The sequence below is a fragment of the Pteronotus mesoamericanus genome, unplaced genomic scaffold (genome assembly GCF_021234165.1).
Source record: "Pteronotus mesoamericanus isolate MK-2021 breed Mesoamerican mustached bat unplaced genomic scaffold, CSHL_Meso_final contig_78, whole genome shotgun sequence".
Taxonomy (NCBI): domain Eukaryota; kingdom Metazoa; phylum Chordata; class Mammalia; order Chiroptera; family Mormoopidae; genus Pteronotus; species Pteronotus mesoamericanus.
Window position 1 is genome coordinate 11,207,667 of NW_026555258.1, and position 17,201 is coordinate 11,224,867.

At 49.7% G+C, this 17,201-nt stretch overlaps 1 protein-coding gene across 1 annotated transcript in view; it reads right to left on the reverse strand.

The window, feature by feature from the left end:
• Positions 1-13,368, reverse strand: part of GSN (gelsolin) — a 49,296-nt gene extending 35,928 nt beyond the window's left edge. The window contains exons 1-2 of the mRNA XM_054584460.1: positions 13,310-13,368; positions 3,219-3,306 (exon numbers count right to left, since the gene is read on the reverse strand). The gene's annotated coding sequence lies outside the window, so the exon portion shown is untranslated. The remainder of the gene's footprint in view (positions 1-3,218; positions 3,307-13,309) is intronic.
• Positions 13,369-17,201: the final 3,833 nt, after the last annotated feature.

The window sequence follows — 17,201 nt, forward strand, 5'->3', positions numbered from 1 at the left end:
CCAGTCAGATTACAGAGCAATGGGTACAGAGGACTCCCCAAAGGGCAGATTAGGACATCGACTGGGCCGTTAGCAACCAACAGGGAAATAAAGATAAACAGCCATCCCTATGCACAGTCATCAGTTTAGGACTTTAATTCTCCAAAACCCTATAATCACCCCCATTTCACAGAAGAGGAAACTGAGGTTGAGAGGGGTTAAGGGACATGTCAAGGGGCACATAGCAAGTCAGGGCCAGAAAGATGCTTCCGGTTCAGGCCTGTTTGCCTTTGCAGCCCAGCGTGTAGCCAAAACCTGGCGCTGCAGTGCGACAATACTGGCAGCTCCCGTGAGCCGGCCCACGGGAGATCACCCAACCCAACAAAGGCAGGGGACAGAAAGGGGCAGAGTATTGTACTGTGTTTGTGTGTAGGCAGGTGGGAGTGACAAGGCTTCACCCAGTGATACTCATTCTTTCCAACCGGCTTATAGCCCTGCTCCCACCCCCCGCCTCCCCTCTCAAATCCATCCATCAAGCCACTCCCAGGTGAAGATGTAGCCAAGGCTCACTGGCAGCCAAGGGATCGAGACCTGGCATTCACTGCCTCTCCCAGCCCTGCTCTCCTCGTTGTCTCCTGTCACTTCCCACCTCAACCACACATTCCTGCTATGGTCACACTGCTCACTAGTCCCCAAGCACAGTGGCTCCAAAAGGCCAAGCCTTTGCACATGTGACTCCCCTGCCTGGATGCCCAACACGCCCTGTTGGCCTAGTGCTTGATTCAGAAGAGGACAAGGCCTCCCTGGCTCGCCTGATACTTAGCACAGTGAACTCCGGGCTCAGCCACCACAGTTATGAGTTCCAAGGGCGGGGCAGGCCTGATTCATCTCCCTTCTCCACGCAGTAGCTCAGCCATGAAAAAAGGCAAGGGTCCCAGGGAATGCCGGGAAGGGCACGTTTCCCAGGACTGCCCCAAGCCTAGCACCAAGGCACAGTGTCAGGACGCCACAGTGTGGAAGAACCAAAAATTACACCTTTGGGACTTAGGTCTATATCTTTCCAGGGTTCTAATAATGAAATTAGGGCAAATCTCTCCCCTACTTTAGAACTTCCAGTAGTTCCCCACTGGCCTAGGATAAAATCCAAACTCTAAGCAAGGTCCCCAAGACTTGCATGACTGAAGTGCTATCTGGTCTCCAGGGCCTTCTCCTGATGCGCTCCCTTCCTTCAGATCCCCAACGATTCCACCCACTAGTCCTGCTTCGGAGTCTCATCCATGCTGTTGCCACAGGCTGGGGGCTCCCTTCCCTGCTCACCGAGCCACCTTCCATTCCCTCTTCAGATCTGGGCTTTTTTGGGAAGCCTCCCTCATCCATCCAGAGAGAATCCCATTGCACGTACCCAATCCCTGGTTGTAACCCTGGTTGTTTCCCTCACAGCTAAAGAAATAAATGTGTTACATGTGTGATGGCTTACGGTAAGACCCAGGACTATAAGGTCATCAGGGGTTTTCTCCAACGCTCCGTTCAAGGCCTAAATTCCTGTCAAGTGAATGTACCCATGAATGGATGAATGAATGAGCGAATGAACAAGTGGAGCTATAATGTAACTCAAGACAAGAAAGGTGGTCAGAATCCTGGTGAATGTGAGAGGCAGAAAATTAGGGCCCAAAGAAGGTCAGGGAAACAGGAGATAAACTGGCTGGTGCAGCCTCTCAGAAGCAAAAAAGAGAGCTTCTAAAAGCAGAAGGTATCACAGACTCCAGGGAGGTGGCACCTGGAGATCTGAGGAAATTCCACTGGATTTGGACAAGCAGGAGCTCACTGGGCCTCCTTGGTTGAGCCCAAGTTCAGCAGAAGAGGGCGTGCGGTGGGCACAGTGCAGGGGCGAGCCAGCCAAGCTCACTTAACAGCTGGGCCTGAGCCAGTCTAACCCTGCAGGGTCTGGGCAAGTGTGGAAGGTAGAAGACAGAGCACTGTGCCGTTGTTACCCAAAGTGCGAACAGAGCGTCACACTCTTTTTGGTGACAGATCACTTAGAGGCAATTTGGCTTTAGGAGCTGGAGTGGTCTGGGCTCAGTCCCAAAAGCTGGAGCTTCAGAACCAAGACCAGCTCCCCCCTCCTCTCTGGGTAGTATTACACTTTGGCTGAAGTGGGACAAGAGTCCTGTCTGGGCCCAGCGAGGCTTCTAGGAATCCTCGCTTTGAGGACAAGGCACTCTGGAGGCCATCAGGAGGCCCCTTCATCTGAGCTTGGGGAAAGAGGAACAGCTGACTGCAGTCAGTGTCACCCCCTGGAAGCCATCTGGGCCGCAGCTGATGAGTAAGTGGGCAGGCATTCCGCCGCTTCTCCTTTTGGCCACGAAGGTGATGTCATGAGCTGGAGTGGTGTTTTTCAGGCTCTCTGCATGGTTGCTACTATTAGGAATTCACTTCCGTTTGTGGTTGGAAGCTGGGATAGTCCCTAGCAGTGATCCTTCCCATTTTGCGGTTCACAAAGTCCTCCAGCATCTACGAGCTTGTGCAGTCCTCATCACATCTCATTCGGGGGTACAGGGGCGATCAACACACTCATATTTTAGGCAGAGACACTGAGTCCCAAGCTGGGAAGTGACCAGAGTCTCCTGCTTCCAGCCCAGGACTCTGCACCCCGCCCCCTGGATCTCAGCCTACTTCATCAGGTCTCCTGCGAATGCGATCGTCAGGTGGCCCCCACCCTGCAAGCCCTACCAGCCAGCCCCGGTGGGTATGACTCATCCACCTTTGCCATGACTCACACTCTCAGGTGCTCCTCCTACAGACAACAAGCTGGAGACTTGGCAGCCGCACCCCAGATTTTCTCACCTCTCCAAAGCCTCCAGGGAGAATCTGTGCACCTCCTTCCTCCTCAAGGGAACCCACCCTCTTGCAGAAGAGTCAACAGAGGCCTCGATAGAGGCAGCCACACAGCCAGCAAGCAGCACAGCCAGGCGGGGGCCCAGGCACCCTGGCACCCAGCCCCGTCAGTCCTTGCTGCTCCCCCACAAGATCAGCCTTGCCTGGCCTCCCTCTCAAGGGCAGGTGAGAAGCACATGAGATAACGGGCAGAAATGTACTCTGAGCTTTACTAGAAAACCTCAGAAACTACCTTTGAATCCACTATGGCGACCAGCACTGCTTCACTGTCCCTTTCAGACTTCCTGGGGGGTAGTCAGAGCCCGGTTTAGGAGGACTCGGGGAGTCTGCACTGCTCTACCTACCTTGCAGGGCTGTAAGGGTGAAGAAGGCTCTTCCAGGCAGAGGCACTAGGACCAAGGCAGAAACCGTAAGAGCGGGTGTCAGCACCACCTGTAGATAAAGGGCCAAGACTCAATGTCAAAGGCTCAAGATCATCTGATCAAATCAAAAGCTCCCACTGCTCCCCAGCCCCCATGACCAGGGTCACAGAGCCCCTATTTGCAGACCTCCAATAACAGAACACTCACTTCCTGCCGAGGCCTCAAGCCCAACTGTTGGAAAGTTTGGCTAAACACATTGTCATTAGGAGGTGCTAAAATCTCTCTCTGCGGTCACCCAGAACAGGTCTGCTTCTCAATGGCTCCTTGGAGACTTGAAAACAGTGATCCTGGGTCCCTATGTTTTCTACAAGTTGTACAGCCCCTTTCCTCCAGCTTCTCCTGAGACCAGGGTGTCCAATTCCCTTACCCCCTTCCCTGATCTACTCCAAATGAATCCTGTCCCTCCCACCAAAAAAAAAAAAAAAAAAAGAAAGAACTAGACATACAGCTGAGCTCTGTCCAAAGCAGAGCAAGCAGAACTCTCATCACCATCATCCTAGATATCATGCCTCTATTAATCCAACATAAAATCCCATTAGCATTTAAGGTAACCTTATTGCATGACTGAATTCAGCTTACAATCCTTACAATCAACTTCAGAGCAGTGGCTGGGGATTCTGGAGGTAGACGAAATGGCCCTTCAGTTAACTAACTCTGCACCTTGACCGAGTCAGTGCACCCCTCTGACTCTCAGTTTCCTTCTCTGTAAACAAGGTATTATGTTAAGAACCCAAGCCAGAGCCATTATAAAGATATAAAAAGATAAAATATGTCAAGGGTTTGAACAGCACATATATTTACTCTGATTATTAATCAAATCCCTAAGTCTTTTTCTAGAAATGATATCTCCTCTCACCTCGGGGACTGCAATGATTGCTAACTGCTCCTCCCACTTCCTCTCCTTCCCTAAAAGCAGTCTCTCCAGAGCACGGTCAGACCATGTTACGCCTGTACTTCAGATTCCACCTTGGCTCCCCGAGGCCCCCAGATCAAGTCCAAGAGCCTTTACAAACTTTTGGACCCCTTTTATGATCTGCCCCTGTTGGCCCCTGGAGCCTCGACTCTCATCAGTTCCTGTTCCCCTCCCTCCAAGGGCCAGCCAGACACAGCTGCACTCTGTTCCTTCATCCCTCACATAGTCTTTGCCCAGACTGCTTCCTCTGTTTCGGAACTCCCTTTCATCTCTGTTCTTCTTTCCTTCCACTCTTGATCAGGCCCAGCTTTCCCCCAGGAAATCTTCTCTAACTCCCCCTTTGGACGACCAGAGCTTGCGATCCCACAGGCCTCTCTGGCTGTCCCTGTCACACAGAGCTGGCTAAGAGTACAGGTGCTGCCATCTATGAGCAAAAAGAGCATTACACTCTTTCCCAAGATTTGGACCCTGGGAGTTTCAAACTCAGCGGGGTTTAGAATGAGCCCCAGCTAACTCCAAGCTGGTCTGTTTTCCATTTCGGACCTTAAGGCTTGCAGCAGCTTAAAAACAAGGTGAACAAACCGCTGACTCTAGTCCATCGCCCACACGCCCTAGTCAGAGCCATGAAGAGAGGTGGTTCCTTCCAGTACTCAGATCCCAGTGCAAGCTAGCTAGGTGCCTGTTCGCTGAATTATAACTTAGAGCACAGGGAGAGGAGGCACTTTCTAAGAGCCAGAGCTGCCTACCAGTGCAAAGGCTGGCCTTCGGATAGAGAGCTCCCCATTAGCAAAAGCATGTAAGCCACCAGGAAACCCATCTGTCTAGAAGGTGGCTGAGGAGGGGCTTTCTGCCCTGGCAGTGGGGTGAGGGCGACTGGAACAGAAGTGTTTTTTCTCCTAAAAGTCTGCATCCAGCTCACCAGGAAGACCTTCAGATTTGGCAGGAGAAACAGGGTATCTGTCCAGAAAAGCCAGAAGGGTTCAAAGGGCCACCCCAATGACAAGTTACCATTTTCTGAGCACTTACCAAGTGTTGAACTCTAACATACATCATCTCTCATCCTCACAATAACTCTGCCAGGCTGATATCCTTGTCCCACTTTGTGAAGGACAGACATAAGCTCAGAGAGGTGAAATAATGTGCTCAGGGTCACAGAGCTAAGACGCCTGGGCATTTCCCACCAAATCAAGCTGCCTGCCCTACATCTTGGTCTCACTAACTTTCAAGCAATGAGGCTGCTAGGCCTCTTGCTCAACAGAGGACATAAAGCTCTGGTTACTCCAGATCAGGGGTTAGCAAACTTTTACTGCAGAGGGCCAGTCATAAAATATTTTAAGTTTTTCAGGCCTCATACCCTCTCTTTTGCATCTTCTTCCTTGTTTGGGTTTGGATTTTTTTTTTTTTAAACAGCCTTTTGAAAATGTAAAAACCATTCTTAGCTCAGAGGCAGAAAGCAGCCTGGGACCTCTCCAGGGCCACGGTTTGCAGCCTGTAGGTTGAGAGTAATGTTTATAAGCTTAAGTATAAAAACTTCAGGTGGGAACGTTAAAGTCAAATGTTAGGTCCTGCAGCTGTGTTTCTCCCTCTTCAGATGTCTTCCTACTGAGTCACTCTCTCTTAAAGAAGGACCAGCCTGAAATTAGGCAGCAAAGTATTTCCAGAGCTGTTCAGATTCTAGAAACTCATAGCTGTGGATCAAATAGTTTGACTCAGAATTGGGAAGAGAAGAGGGAGGCAAATGTGATGGGTAGGAGGACCCTCAGAGAAAAGACATTAAGAAATGTGGGCTTTTGTCTGAGCCGTGAACAAGGAAGGGAGTTCGACTCTCACTATGCCAAGTGTGGTCCCTGGACTAGCAAGGTCTGTACCGCCTGGGAGGTCATTAGCGATGCAGAGCCTCAGCCCTTGTCCCGGATGTACTGAACTAGAATCTGCACTTTAACAAAATCTGCAGTCCATCTGTGTGCAGGGTAAGTTTGAGATGCTCTAGAACATCTTTTATGTCCAGCTGCAACATTGTTAACAAAACCTTACCCCTGAGGAGGGCAAGGGTCCAAAGTTATTTTTCTTTATGTCATAGTATGAAGTCTCTGACCTAACATCTCTACTAGTGACCTCAAAAAGCACCCCAATTTAGGATGCACATTGACACACCAAGACCTGCCATTGGATCTTGAAATCAAACCTTCAACTGGCAGAAAAGCAGACCTGGGAGAACAAGAGAAGGTGCCACGCCCCATTTTACAATGAGGGAAACCGGTGAGAGAGGGAAGTGACTTGCCCAGGACCACACTGCAAGGACAACCTAGAGATCTGACCATGGCCAGGTTCCTCAATCTTCCCAGGCCTTAGGTTTAATAATAACTGAAATCATTTTGGTTTTGATGAGTAGCAATCAGAGGCCTTGCAGTGTGCTTAGGAAATTCACTTGCCCCCTCTGAGCATGAATATCCCCAGCCATGAAGTAAGGAGGTAGGGCCAGGCAAGCCCCACGGTCCAGCTCTAAAGGTCAAAGCCTGAAAACTGTTTTGAGGTAAGACAGGTCTTCACCTGAGGGTCACCACAGTCACACCAAAGTCATGGGAGCACAAAGTCAAGCCCTTCTGTTCTAAGTCAGGAAGCAGAGCAGTGACCTGGCCTAAGCTCAAGGTCTTATAGCAAGTGCAAAGCAGAAACTACTCATAGAATGGAAACCAGCTTCTCTCTACCTCTTCAGCCTGGACGTTAACTGTTATCCTGTACTGATGCTGAACTGGGCAAATGCATTTGCTAAATGAATGAATGAAGGATGATGCCTCCGCTAACGGGCCCTGAGCTAGAATTTTTTTTTTTAAGATTGGATTTATTTATTGTTAGAGAGAGGGGAAAGGGGGGAGAAAGAGAGGGAGAGAAACATCAATGTGTCATTGCCTCCTGTGCACCCCCTACTGGGGAATCTAGCCTGCAACCCAGGCATGTGCCCTGACCGGGAATCGAACCAGCGACTCTTCGGTTCGCAGGCCAGCACTCACTCCACTGAGCTACACCAGCCAGGGCATGAGCTAGAATTCTGATAACCAGCTCCCAAGCCTCCCTCAAAAGGCTGTCACCTTCAATGTGTGGCTTGTGGGAGCAAGAATGGCTGCAACCTTTCTGGGCAGCAATTTGGCAAAATGCAGTAAAAACTGTTAAATATGTCATTTTTCATCCAGAAACTCCAAGTCTTGGGTACCTTTCTAAGAAATAATGAGAGAAGAATAATTTATGCCCTCGGATGTTCACTGAAGCATTGTTTATAAACAGTCTAAATGCCTAATACTAGAGGATCAGTTAAATGAACCATGGCATATTTACACCATAAATCCAGTAACAGACAGTGATTAAAGATTGGACTGGCACTTATCATTTTCATAACAAAAAGGTAAAACCTGTTCTTTTTTACAAATAAAATGCATAATTTCACTTCTTTAATCCCCTGGACTATTGGAACAAAAGATTTAAAATAGCAATAAATGTGCATTTATCTACTGAGATACAGTATACTTTAAAAACTCTTTTAAAATTAAATTTAGAGTACTGAATAACATGAGAAAATATTTATGTCATACTGTTAAAAGAAACAAAAAGTCATAATAGAAAATTATAAATGCAGTATGACCACAAATATGTGGTGGTAAAAAAATAAAAAAAAGTGCTTAAAATATTAGGAAGGAAATGCACCCAAATGTCAGCAGTCATTATCTCTGGTCAGCAGAATTACAGACAGTCCTTTTTTTTTTTAATACTTTTTATTTCCCAAATTTCCTATGACCAACATTTGTTATAATTAGAAAAAGAAAAAAAAAAAAATCCCTGGAGGAGAGGAGGAAAAAACGCCCCACATCCCATGGGTATCCCACCCATAGCACTCGGCCACTCCCCCCAAATGCACTAGTATTTACTGAGTAACCCACCAAGGGCCCAGCCCAGCCACAGACACCATAGGAAGGAAATAAAGGGCCAACCTCCACCCTGAAAGCATACATCTACCATATATATGTTCTTTGCTTGGTAAATAAACTGGACCCATATGATATCCTCGTTGAGACTGGAAAGAAATAAGGCCGTTTGCTTAAAAGCAGAATCAATGAATCCAGTCCCACCGGTGTGGCACCTCCGTCAGAAGTCCCTGAGACACTGGGGCTCAAAACATCCCTGGAGTCCCCTTGGGAAGAGCAAATTTCAGGGATGCTTTACAGCCCAGGAAGAAAACTGCTACCCCTTAGTCCAAGCATTGAATGCAAGAGGCACAGGGGCTCCTTCTGAGACAGAGACAGCAAGGCACCAGGAAGGAGTTGGATGGAGGGCCTGGGAAGGAACCTAAGTGGCCATGTGGCCCCTGGGGACCCCTTGGGCAGGAAAGCTCACATCTCCAGGTCTCAACTTCCTCCTCTATAAAATGAGGTCCATAATGACAATCTCAGGGCTACTGTGAAGCTCGAAGAACAGAAAGCAAATCATTTCATCCCTCTAGGCCAAGCCTCAGTGTCCTCATCTGTAAAGCTGAGTCACTCTCGCCTCTCTCGTAGGGCTGTTAAAAGATTAAACAAGACAATGAAGACAAAAGATGAACGCAGAGTAAGCATGCTGTGTAGGGTGGCCATGATTCTCATTTTTTGTACAACAGGGAAAAGGAAACATAAATGAATCCCAGGCCTTGACTTCCTTATCTGCAAAACGGGGTAACCAACTCAGTCCACGAAGACCACATCCACAAACAGCAGCTGAGTCTCCAGCTGGCACTGGAGCAAGTACCTTAAATGCCATGACTGCCGTGGGCTCACTCAGTGCTGGCAGACAAGCCGGTCCCATGTTCCTCCACTGAGCACAAAGCCCTCTCACTCAAGGCCATCAGGACCAGGAAAGCCTGACATTATCCTGTCTACCCCCCTAGTGCCAAGGGAACACTGGGGCCCAGAGAAAGGCATGTATTAGCAAGAGTCACCCAGTACTTTGTCAGTGGCAAAACCAGGTCCACGCCCACTGCTTTTCTTTGTCCTGCCCTTCAATTGCCGATGTGGTCCCAGGCAAGGCAGAGCGGGGAGAGGGGAAGCCGAGAGCAGCAGGAACTGAGTCTGCCTGTGGTCTCCAAACTCACAAACCACATCAGGCTGAAATATGACACACGCTCACTCAGTTCAAAGAGAGGAGATATTTTTACTTAGGCCTAAACACTGGTCTCTTTCTTTCCCTCCCCCTCAAAATGCATAACTCTTGGGACCTGCATTTTCTTGCATCTGTAGGCATTTTCTCAGGGAATAACTGTGGAGCAGGGGGGTTCCCACTTTTCCTGGGCATGGGCTCAAATGGTAAAAGGAGAGGGACTGGTCCTGGCTAGGCCTCCAACTCAACAAGTGACCTTGGGCAAGTCTTCTGTTCTTTGAAATGGAGGAAAAACTGATCGCCCCTCTGCAGTCCTATGGAGAGTATTACAGAAAAGTATGAGTTTACAAACAGCCCCGGGAGGCTCCTCCAGGCCTCTGCTGCAGGACTGAGCGTCCCGAGCCATGCACACTGACTCATGGCCGCTGTCACAGCCTCAACGAAACTTCCCCATCAGTTCTCTTGTCAGGACTAGACAGAACCTTCAGGAGAACGTTTGCAGTGATCAAGATCCATGGCTCTACAGTCAGGCCTCCAGAATCCTGGCACCAACACCAAGTAGCCTTATAACCTGAGGCACGTTATTTAGCCTCTCTAAGCCTCAGTTATCTCATCTGTAAAAGGGGGTAATAGCACCTACCTCAGAGGAATGGTTGTGAGGAATCCACAAAGTAATTAATGTTCCAGGGCTTCATATGCTAAAAAGGTAGCTTTCTAGGCTTATGATGCAGATCAACATTTCCCCCATTTTACAGATAAGGAACCTGAGGCCCAGAGAACCAGCACTTGTCCAAGGTCACTCAGAAGAACCAACATTGTGGCTCCACTCCCAAGTTAGTGCTTTTAACTCCTCTCAGTCCTGTAGTCTCAAATAAGCAAATATATACCCTCAGAGTTTGTAGATGTAGGCTATAAAGTTTTCTTGAAGAAAACCAGACACCACAGCCTCAGCCAAGGATTATAGACCATGCATAAATCATCACTATGGCTCCGCAACTTCTCATGAAAGACCCAAACTACCACACAAACGGAGTAGGGAGAAGTGATCTACTGGCACTGGGTACCCAAGAAGTGTGAAAGCATCTAATCTGCAGCTCTTGCTTGTAATAATTTTGCACAAATGCATACACAGCTGTTCACAGTGGCTACCTCTGGGGGAAAAAAGGGGGATTTGGAAAGATGAAAGTCACTCTACACTCTTCTCCATGTTTGAATCTTTGTTTTTTTCTAATTGTTTAAAAAGATTGTATTTATTTATTTTTAGAGAGGGAAAGGGAGGGAGAAGGAGGGGGAGAGAAATATTGAAGTGTGCTTGCCTCCTGCATACCCCTCACTGGGGACCTCATGCACAACCCAGGCATGTGCCCTAGACTGGCAATCAAACCCACAACCCTTTGGTTCTTAGGCTGGCACTCAATCCACGGAGCCACACCAGCCAGGGCTGTTTTTTTACTTTTTAAAAAATGTATTGATTTTTTTCCTTCCCTCCCCTCCCCTCCACTCCCCTCCCCTTTCCTTCCTTCCTTCCTTCCTTAGAGAGAAACATTGATTTGTTGTCACTGGTTGATTTCTGTATGTACCCTGATAAGGGATCAAACCCACAACCTTGGGTTATAGGGACGTTGCTCTAACCAACTGAGTTATCCGGCCAGGACTGAATCTTCAATAATATATATATTTTTTTCACTTAAAAAAGAAGAAAAAATATCACAGTAAAACTCACAATAACCACAGCTTTAACCAGTAGCTATAAGCTCCAACCAACTAAGCCACACTGGACAGGGCTGCTTTTAGATAAAAATTAATAGCAGGTTCTGAGATCTTCATCTGCGTTTCCGGAATCTGCCACTCCGCTCCATCCCGGGGTCACTGCTCTGGGTCAGAACTGGACTCTCTTTCACTTGACCATCCAACAGCCTCTTTGGGTTCCCCTTGCGTCCAGTTGAGCCCCTTCCAATGCATCTTCTCATCAGCCACCAGATTGAGAGTTTTTATCATTCCTCTGGCCAAAACCCTTTCTCGACTCATTGCCTTTAAAAATAAAGTCCAAGCCCTTAGTTCACAGCCTAGTTCCATCTTTATTTACAGTCTCAACTCCACCACTCTACCCTTCCCCCATTCTCCATCGTAGCCATGTGGATTGCTCAGAAAACCTCAGTGCCTTTGCACAAGCTCTTCTGGTTTCTTAGAATGTCTTTTCCCTCAATCCCTTTATCTCCTGGGAAACTATTATTCATTTTTGAGGACTGGGTCACCTGTACAGACTTAGCCACCCCTCTTACAGGCTGAAGTAACTATCAGTGTCACATGATTGTGTTGACCACTATAGATGGGAAGTATCTTCAGGACAGAGAGCTCTGTCCCCCTCAGGGGCAAGGCCCGCAGAGGACACAGCACTAGATCCGAAGAGTACTGAATCAGGAAGCAGGGAGGGAGAAAATGCCATGGTAGATGAACCCTGCAGCCTCCCCTCCAGGGAGCTGCCTGCCCTTCCAAGTTCACATTAGTCCATAGTAAAAAAGACTGTGGAAAATTCTGGAGTAAAGTTTCCTTCCCTGATTCACACGGAAACCTTCTTTGCTGCTGTGTAACTCACCCTGGTGCCAACTCAAGCTCCCCCGGCTGTTTACAATTTCCCTGGCATTTATAAATAGCGAGGCCTCAGAGAGGAAAATGGAGTTTCAAGGAAGCTGGATGCCCACTGTCTCCCCTCCCACCTGTCCTCCTCCATTCCCAGCCTCCTCCTCTTCACATCCCCAAGAAACACCAACCGGCCTCCCAAGTGTGTACGTGGGGATGGGGAGGAGGTGCTCAGTCCCTTAGTGAATCGAACACTCAAGAAAGAGTCACGGGTCCCACCAGCTGCAGGGAGTCAGCGAAGGGCCGACTGGAACTGGATCCCAACCCTGCCCCTTCCTCTCTGTGTCACTATGAGCCTGTCACAAACTCTCAGGACCCTTCAGTGCTCTCAACTGTGGAATGTTGGTTGGGGCAGACTTCAAGCTATGCTCACGGAGAAGTGGAATGCAGCAAAAGGTGAGGGTGCCCTGGTGAGAAATGTGGTCCTGGAAGAACGGGATGTGCAAGATTAAGTCTTTGAGAAGTCCTCCAGGCCACACAGAAGCAGGGCCTCTGCCTTCCACAAAACTGCTGTTCCCCCAGCACAGCCCTGGGCGCCTCCGGCTCTTTAGCACTCTGGGCAGAGGAGGGGCTACCAAGGATGTCCCCTGCCTACCCAAAACTTCCAAGGGCTCAGGCTTGCCCTTGGGCATGGCCCAGAGCAGCCTGCTTGCCCTGGAGGAGCAAACAGGTCTGGGGTGATCAGACCTGAGAAGAGAAGGGGGCCCAGGGAGAAAGGGAGGTTCCAGTCACTATCTTCAGCTCTGAAAGGCGTTTGCCTGTGAGTCAGGGAAGGGGACAAACACTGTAGTGGGGAGGAGACAGCACCTACAGGTAGCAAATGCAAGATCTCCGGGGAGTACAGGGAAAACTTTCTAACAGTGCTGAGTGCAGAAAGAGGAAGGAGGTGAAGGGCTCCCCACGGTCCAGGATGAGCAGGCAAAGGCACTATTTACCCTGGAGTCAAGGATCCGCGGAGCAGGCTCCCCAGCGGAGCCACCGCCCACACCGCAGGCGAGCAACTACCTGCAAGCCGCGGTCAGAGACACCGAGCGCCGGGGTAACCCCGGGCCCAGTTCCACCAGCCGCGAGGGCGGGATCAGGGTTAGCTCAGATGCTTGCCGCACAGCGGGGCCCACGGTGGGGGCCCGACCCTTCTCCTCTGCCGCCCTAGCCCCCCAACCCAAACTTCCTTAGTCCTCTGGAAGACGAGCTAGGTGAAAGAGGAAGCCCTTTTCCAGCGGTGCCCCAGGCCGAGCCCCCGGGGTGGGCGAGCTGGGACCAGAAGGGGAGGGAGAAGAACGACGCAGACGCCCGAGATCCCCAGATGCTCGGGGCCACGGTCACCCCCTTCCCCTACCTGCTGCTGCGGCGCTGGCGACGGCTGCTGCTGGGTCCAGCTGTGCTCAGCTGGTTCCGGGCGGCGGAGCGGCAGCCTGAGGTCGCCTGGCGCGGTTGGGCAGGGCTGGGCTGGGCGCTGGCCGGAGCCGCCCTCGGGGCGGGGCGGCAGGGAAAGGGTGTTGAGGGGGAAGGGAGGGTGTAGAGCTCCCGCCCCGCCCCTAGGCTGCCGGGAGAATGGCGACTCTGCCTTCAGGCTAGCCTTCTTCGAGTGCCCTGCAAGTCGAGTCGCTTTACCAACTGCTCGCTACTTGCCCAAGGACGGCAGCAAACCCCCCTGCTTTCTGTGCGAGGAAACTGAGGCCCGGAGCACGCAGGAGGGAGCCGCAGGAGCCGGGGGGGGGGGGGGGGGCGGGGGCGGGGCGGGGGGAGGGGAGAGACCCTGCGGAGCGCGGGGGCCGGGCCGGGGTCGGAGAGCTCTGCTGGGGTGGGCAGCGTGCCTTTTCCACTAGGGCCGGCGGAGGCATTTCAGCCCGGCTGAGGTCCGACTTGGGGCAGCGGAGCCCTCAGCGGGTTAAACGGACTACTCGCAAAAGCAGGGAAGGTCTGCAAAGAGCAGCTAGACCCACTGAAATGAATAAATCGGAAGAATGATTCCCAACTTCATTCAGAGCAAAGAAACAGGAAATGCCAAAGCACAACTCTTTCCCTAAGTTAAAACAGTGATCAGAGGCTTTGCAGTCAGGCCGCCTAGGATGGAACTCCTGACACTAGTCCTGTAACTTTAGCAAATGACTTAACCCATCCAAGTCTCAATTTCCTCTCTGTAAAATTGCGTCTTGGTGGGGCCGTTGGGAAGGCTCAGTGAAAGAAAGACTTAGCAAAATGACAGGTACTGTGGGTTCCCTATAAATGGTAGTTTTTGCTAGTGTGATGGCAGGTATTAGTTTAGGTGAGTCAGCAAATCCACATTGTCAGAGAGATGAACGCAAGGTAATGTAAACAAGTGTCATTTTATTTTTCTCAACAGCACCTCACATACATTTGAGAGCTGGCCATTTATGATGGGGGCGGGGGAAGGGGGCGCCCAGGACATCTTCCCAACAGCAAACATAGGTTCCCGGCTCTCTTGCAGCTGCTCTGTGGCTCCAAGTCAGGAGACTAACACAACAGGAGAGTGGACCAGGTGACCAAGATGTCCTTTCTCAGTATAGGTACTGGCAGCAGCCCCATGCTTTCAGCTGGGTTAAATCTCCCTCTAACACAAGAATAAATGCACCAAGTCGATAATTGCTGGGTGCTGGGGATCAGGTTAAGAAAAGTAGAGAAGCCAAGAACAGAGCACTCAGTTCCTGGTTTTGCCATCGACTGGCAGCCAGGGAAGCCACAAGGCCTGGGGAATCCCAGCCTGGCTCTTCCTCCTGCCCCTGCTCTTTTATACAACACTTGGAATTACAGGAACCATGTCTTGAACACTTTGTGCCATGCTCTGGGCTTCTCTACTACCTCCCCCAGACCCCCAACACACACACATACACACAAGGTAGGCAGTACCATGTGCAGTTTTCATATGAGGCGGCCAAGGCATAGAGAGGGTTTTAAGTTGCTCTCCAAGTTCACACAAGTGACACCACACATGCCTGATTTGTTGGCACTCTCTCCTTTGCACAATGTCCTCTGTCATCATACTCTACCATTCTTCTTGGGAAACTCTGTCCAGTTCCACTTTCTCTCAGAACTAAAGCAGGGTACCCACCCCCCATGGAGGCTCATACCCTCTCTCTGCCACTCTGCTTTTTCCAGAGGCTTCCTGTGATCCCCTGTGGGTCAAGCGGGGAGAAAAGCAGAAATGCAGACTATTCGACTCTGAGCTCTTTGATTATATTCTCTGGCAGACACATGTCCTGTTATTATCTAACATATCATTTCCAACCCAAGCAACTTCTTTTAGGCAAAGAGGTAAACCTCTGAATCTGTGCCTCCATTAAACTGGAGAATATCATACTGGGATGGAGGAAACATTGGAGAACATCTGGTTCAACCCCTCATTGCAGAAATAAGGAAACAGGCCAAGAGAGGAGAAGCTTGCACACATAACACTATGATTTCTTCATTTCATATTAGAAAGGCCTGTAGCCAAGGCTGTCACCTGAAAATAATTTAAAATAATAATGACAATGATAATGACAAATACTTATATTGAAGGGCCAACCAAATTCCTAGTGCTTTGCTTTATACATCAACATGTGGGTTTCACAGCTGGTCAAGAAATATCTTGGCCTGACCTTTCAGTCCGGGTTAAGTCTGCCTTGCATGGATGCTCAGAAGTCCCTTCTGCCGTGGTGGCTAATTCTTATTCCATTCTAGGCTCCTTTTTGTACTCCTCTCCCCACTGGATCTAGGCATCAGTGAAGCCTATCTTCCCTGAGTCTTCACCTTCAGAGTGAATGTCTCCTTGTTCTTGCTGACGTGGAGCTCCGCTCAGGGAAGAATTCTGATGTATCCTTTTGCCAGAAGACCACCTCCTCCCCGAGAGTGAGGAGTTGGGCTACACCCAGGCCATGCAGTAGGCAACTTGGGGGTGCCTGGTCCCTCTTCTGAGACGGCCTCTCCCACCCATAGGGGTGGCCCTTACCTCGCACCTGTGTTTGTAATAACCCCCACCCACCCCAAACATAGTTGATAGCATTAGAAGTCACCAGAATCAAGCTGGGCTATCAGAATTTGGAATTAGCGTTTGGGACATAACAATTTTGAATAATTAACTAGGCCTGAGGGACTGGTCATCCCTGAAGGCTAAGGCCACCATTCTGAAGCAGCCATCTTCCACAGAGAAAGCTAGTGAGAGCCTCATTAAAAGGCCAGATGGGTGTAGAAAAGCTCAGAGTGGAGAAGGCTGTGCTGGCCAGGGGAGGCATGCATCCGTAGGGCCTCTCCAGGTGCAGACCTCTCCTGGAGCTAACTTCAGAAAGAATAAGTATTTATTGAGCTTCAAATGCCTTATAGCAAGTTCCTAGAAGCAGAGCACAAGATGGAAGTTTAGTGCCAAGGATTAGTTGAGGGGGTGCTCTTAGGAAACCCTGGAATATCCCCAGGAGCCCTAGGGCAGGAATGCAGCTGGACCTCGGGGTCAGAGCAGAAGCAGGACCTAAGTACTAACAGAAACCCGGATGGTACTCTCACCCCATCTTTCCCCACTGCCCACCCGATTATTTCTCTGTCACATCAGGTAAGCATTTCTGCTTTTATCAGCAGTGAGCTGAAGTCTTTGTCTGTGACCTACAAGCTAACTTGGGTCAGACGCCTACCTTTTATCCAGCTGACTCTATCCGGAGAGGCAGGGTCACACCACACAAACCTGGGCTCCCACTGGAATTTACAGATGGAGAGAAATGAGGAAGGGACTCCAGGCAAAGAAGACAGCTTCACTATGCAGAAGGAGCAGCTGGCCTTGAAAGGAAGGAAAAGAGAACGGAGGTGAGGAATGGGACAGCATCTTCTGCTAAGGACACAGAACAAGCCAAGGTGTGGAGGTTGGAGGAAGACAAGCCTGGAAGAAGGGAAGGAGTCTGCTGTTGGCTCCAGCCTGGGTCCCTGCAGTGGTGTGCTAGAACCAGCTTGCAAAAGCTGGTTGTTAAGTTTCCAGGAATTTTGAGAGCTAGTTGTTAAACACAGCCTTCAATAAAAGTTAATTTACATGACCTCATAATTAAATGAATTATAAAATAAAGCTAGTATAACTCCTCAAAACTTATCACCTCCTAATTATTTTAATATATTGTTATCTATGCTCTTACGGGTATTTTTGCTATTTATCTGTACAGTGGAAACACCATATAATGGCGTGCTATTGCACATCACTTCCCAATTCCACACTCAGTAACATCACACTGGTAATGTGAAATCAGCTATGG